This window comes from Raphanus sativus, chromosome 5, assembly GCF_000801105.2.
Source record: "Raphanus sativus cultivar WK10039 chromosome 5, ASM80110v3, whole genome shotgun sequence".
Classification (NCBI taxonomy): domain Eukaryota; kingdom Viridiplantae; phylum Streptophyta; class Magnoliopsida; order Brassicales; family Brassicaceae; genus Raphanus; species Raphanus sativus.
In genome coordinates, this window is record NC_079515.1 from 16496252 (window position 1) to 16501207 (window position 4956).

Here is a 4956-nt window from a genome sequence, read left to right on the forward strand (position 1 = left end):
AAATCATAATACGAGTCTGAATTATCTCAAATCCTTAAAAAATAGTTTCATTTAAAATAAAAACTAAATCATATAAACTAAATTTAATAAAATTATAGAAAATGTTTGAAATGCACAAATGAATTTTTCAATACAAGTATTGAAGATATAAAATATTTTATTTAAATTAAAAAATCAGTGTAAAATTTTTTTAACTTTGGTTTAAATAAATAAAATCATATTACGAGTTAGAATTATTCAGTTCTTAGCATTTTTGAAAATTTTGTTTCTTAAATGTTTATACCATATCTTTCCAAAAACTCTTTATGTTATTAATTATTTGAAAGCATTTATTAAATGATACCTCAAAATAAAATCAAGTTAAAATAACAAATGATTAAATCAACAAAATCATGATACGGGTCTAAATTATCTCAACTCATTAAAAAATAGTTTCATTTAAAATAAAAACTAAATCACATAAACCAAATTTAATAAAATTATAGAAAATATTTTGAAACGTACAAATGAATTTTTTAATACAGAGAGTGTTGAAGGTATAAAATATTTCATTTAAATTAAAAGATCAGTGTAAAATAAGTTTAACTTCAGGTTAAATAAATAAAATCATATTACGGGTTAGAATTATTTAGAGTCTTCTAAAATTTAGTCATATTTAAAATAACAAAAATAAGTCATATAATTAAATTTAAGATAAATTTCATAAAAAAAAATTAAAATATATAACTTATCAAAAAAAAATATTTTATTACGTAAAATAAATTTTCCAAATTTTTATGTCAAAACAAATTTTATGTCAAAAGTCTAATAAAATGATAGGAACAAATTTGTTTTGACATAAAATTACGATTCATTTTGAGTTTTATAGAAATTAATTTTAAAAGTAACTGTACAAATTATTTTTCTGCAACTAATTGTAAGTTTAATTAGTATAGATGTAGTCCCTAATAAAAAATTTAAATTTTACAATACAAACATTTTGTATAGATTAAAACGTGTTAGACACCTAAAAAAAACTTCTAATAACAAAAAAAATTAATACACTTGATATATATATTATGTCAAAAATAATTTTGTTACAAAAAAAATATTACGTAAAAAGGAAACATACCCGCCCTCTGAGGGCGGGTCAGGCTCTAGTAGCGTATTATTAATGCTATTTTATATTTATGAATAACACATGAACCGTGTTATATTAAACTTTATAGTAATGGATATACGTTGCTATCAATAATTCATTTGTAACTCTATTTCTTTGCTATGATTCATGTTATACTAGCTTATTCTTGGTGTCATTATTTTATATTTAGTATGTGTATATCTGAGTTGTAGCTTATTTATATAAAAATATTAATTAAATTATTAATTAGTATATTTTAATCCAAATTAAAATTAAAATTAAAATTGATTTTTTATATAATTGATAATTGGTTTTAAAATGTCAATATATTATTTAAAACTTGTTTACAAATGCCGGTTTAATAATTAAACCCGGTTTCAGACAAATCCGGTTTAGAAATCTAAATCTAAACCGTTCACAAAAAAAATCTAAATCTAAACATAATTAACCCTAACTAAACCTAATTAACTTCTTCAGTCTCCGCCGCTGCTCGCATCTCCACTCACGACCATGCTGCTCGCATCGCCACCGCACGACCACCACCGGCTTGCACCGCCGCTGCACCGGAGACGAGTCTGCCGCGCCTCACACCAATGCCTTTCTTTCCCTGCTCCTTAATAAATCTGTATACAAAACAAAAAACAACTAATCATAAGTTTATTAGAAGATGACGAGAAGAAGAGAGCAGATATGTGAAGTGAGTTGACCTGTGGTGGTGGAGAGGAGGTGAAGCCAACGCAGGGCTTTGACAAGTGACGAGTCTGCCGCGCCTCCACCGTCGCTTTGGCGCCTCATCCGCCTTTCTAAAGAAGATGGTTGGAGATGTGTCGTGTGTGAGATAGAGAGATTAGGAGAGTGAGACAGATAGATGTCTGTGAGATGAAAAACTAAAAGAGGTCTGTAAAACTAAAAGAGATTGTCGAAGAAGATGAAGAGATCCAAAAAAAGAGATCTGTGAAAATAAGACGGAGAGAGAGAGAGAGAGAAAACAAAAAAGGAAATAATAAATAAAACAATCTCATCCGCTGATTTATTTGTATCCTACGGCTCAGAGGGTGATCTGTGTGATGAAAGCGGATTGGCCAGTAATTTTCCTTCTTATTATATTAGTTACCCATTTTTCCCTTTTTATTTTTATCTTTTGGTGTTCTACTTTCAATGTTTATAATTTTTAAAAATTGATGTTTGAATAAAATTAAGATTTTATTTATAACCAATATTCTACACTTAAATTTCAAAAATCTATTAATTAATATTATAATTGTTCAGTATTTGGTTGGAGTATGATATATATATGGTTTAGGGTTTGATTAAAAATACTAGATTGTATTTATCGGTTTATTATTTGGTGGCTTAATTTTATTTTGTAAATGTATAATTTTAAATTTATTAGTTCGGAGTAGTATATTTTTCTTATAGAAATACAATTTATGTTTTGACAAAAAAGGAATATAATTTATGTAAAATTAAGTTTAGTGTATTATATATATTAGTATGAGGTATTTGGTTTATGGTTTAGGGTTAAGATTTAGAATGAAGTATATGATTAAGTATTGGATAAACTTGGATTTAAATTTAAAATTAATTTTATAAGTTTGAAAATTTTATATTCATGATTTTATATGTCGGTTTAAGTTTAGGGTTAAGGGTATTAGGATTAAGATGCAGATTTAAGATTTAATTTTTAAGATTTAGATTTTCAATTTGATATAATATTTTTTTTGAAATAATGAAATTTTTAGTTTAAGTTTAATACTGAAATTATATTATGAAAATATTGAAGTTTAAAGCATATGTTTAGGGTTAAAAAACATGTTTAGGGTTTAGGGTTTTTTTAATAAAAAAATACAAAAAAATATATTTTAACAAATCTGAATGTGTTAATATTGTAACAAACCGGTTCCAATATTGATTTACAAAATTATATTTGGTTTTAACATTTTGTTTACTTCTTCATTTTACACTTGCCTTGAACAAAAGTTCAACACTTTTAACCTTGGTTTGATCCAAGTCCATGAACTGAGCTCAAAATATATACAATAAATTTATAAAAGTTATTCAAGTCTTACACAAATCGCTTAAATATTGAATCATCAGCCCTTTGTCTTCTCGTCTCGAGCCATGCTTCTTGTGATAAGGCATCGGTGGCGAGACCACCACCATCAAGCTTCTTCAGCCTCCTCCACCTTGTTTAACTAAGAACACAAAAACAAAACCAGAATCAGAACAAACGATGTCTATAATCTACACCTGAGAAATAAAATCTGTGATTTTTGGGCAACTCTCAAACAACAAACGATGCCTATATATCACAAGGATGCATATATAATCTACATTTATAAGCATCTAATCTATAAATACAAAACGATGTCTATAATCTACATCTATATGCACCTAATCGATGGTTAAAACGAAAACCGAATCAATAACTACCTAATCGATGAACCCATGGGAGAGTGATAGAGAAAATCGAAAACCTAACTAATGACAACAATGAGCAGAGCCTAAAACTACCTAATCAATAGACTTGAATCTATCGATGGGAAGAACTCACTTTCAGTTTTGAAAATGGGATTGAAATCGGCGGAGAACTCGAGGAAGGATGAATCGCGGTGAGTTGGGCTGAATCGGAGGAGATGAGGGTCGAATCGGAGTAGATTAGGGCTGAATCGGAGGAGATGAGGGCTGAATTGGAGGTGAGCTTCTTGAGATCGGGGGTGAGCGAAGAGAAAGAGAGGGAGGAGACGAAGACCGAAGAAGAAGGGGAAAAGAAGAAAAGCTTTTGTATTTTTCTAATGCTATTATAAGTATTGGTTTGGCTAATTTGGCCGGGAAAACCCTTTTTTTATTTTAAGTGTTGGCGCTAATTGTAAAAACGTATAGTGAGTTTTTAATTATTTTTTACTGATTTTTGGGCATAGCACAATTTTAATGCTATAATTTTATTACCCAGACTTCGAACTACCTTTTTATAACAGTTACGAAAAATATGCTATTATAATCTGCTATCAATACCCATATTTGTTGTAGTGTGTGGTGTGTTTGTTGGGCTTTTGATATTTCTGTGATGGAATGTTTATGATATAAAATATATTTAATTTTGTATTATTTATTTTCACTAGTAAATCATATTTAATTATATATATATATATAAATATATTTTAACTGTGAAATGGTTTTTTCATATTTTAATGTTACATTTTATTTTAAAAATATAAATTTAGTTTTAGGATATAAATGTAATTTTGATATTATTAAATAAAATTTATTGATTATGTCAAATTATTTTAATATTCTAAATGCAGAAGTTCTACCAAAAACTTCATATGAAAGCATTGGTCAAAGAGCATTTGGAAAGAGTTTACATCTTTTGAATGCTATTCCAAATAAAATACTCTCTAACTGCTTTTTAATAATTATTGATTAGATAATAGGGAACATAATATTTATGTTAATGATCTGCCAATCGAGGCTTAAGAATGCTTGTTCTTAATTTTGGTATAGTTGTAGAGAAACGTAATACTTGTATGTTAATCAAAGTAATTATCCAACTATTTAAAATTATTGAAAGAAGTTCTGTAGTACTTAAATTTACACACTGTAATGTATATGATTTGCATGCTAAATATGAGACTCCATATGATTTTTTTTTGTCAAGACTCAATATAGATTTTAAATTTATAAAACTGACGTTGAATTGCTATAAAATGGTTTGATAAAGAAATTATGCAATTTAGAGTAAATAATGTAGATTATAAAAAAGGCTCTCTCTCTCTCTCTCTCTCTCTCTCTCTCTCTCTCTCTCTCTCTCTCTCTCTCTCTCTCTCTCTCCTCTC

At 27.6% G+C, this 4956-nt stretch overlaps 1 long non-coding RNA gene across 1 annotated transcript; it reads right to left on the reverse strand.

Moving 5' to 3' along the window:
* Window positions 1-1427: 1427 nt before the first annotated feature.
* On the reverse strand, window positions 1428-2256 carry LOC108815884 (uncharacterized). The gene is made up of 2 exons (XR_001943761.2): window positions 1828-2256; window positions 1428-1743 (listed from the first exon to the last, which is right to left on the reverse strand). It is a non-coding gene; the product is annotated as an uncharacterized LOC108815884 (long non-coding RNA).
* Window positions 2257-4956: the final 2700 nt, after the last annotated feature.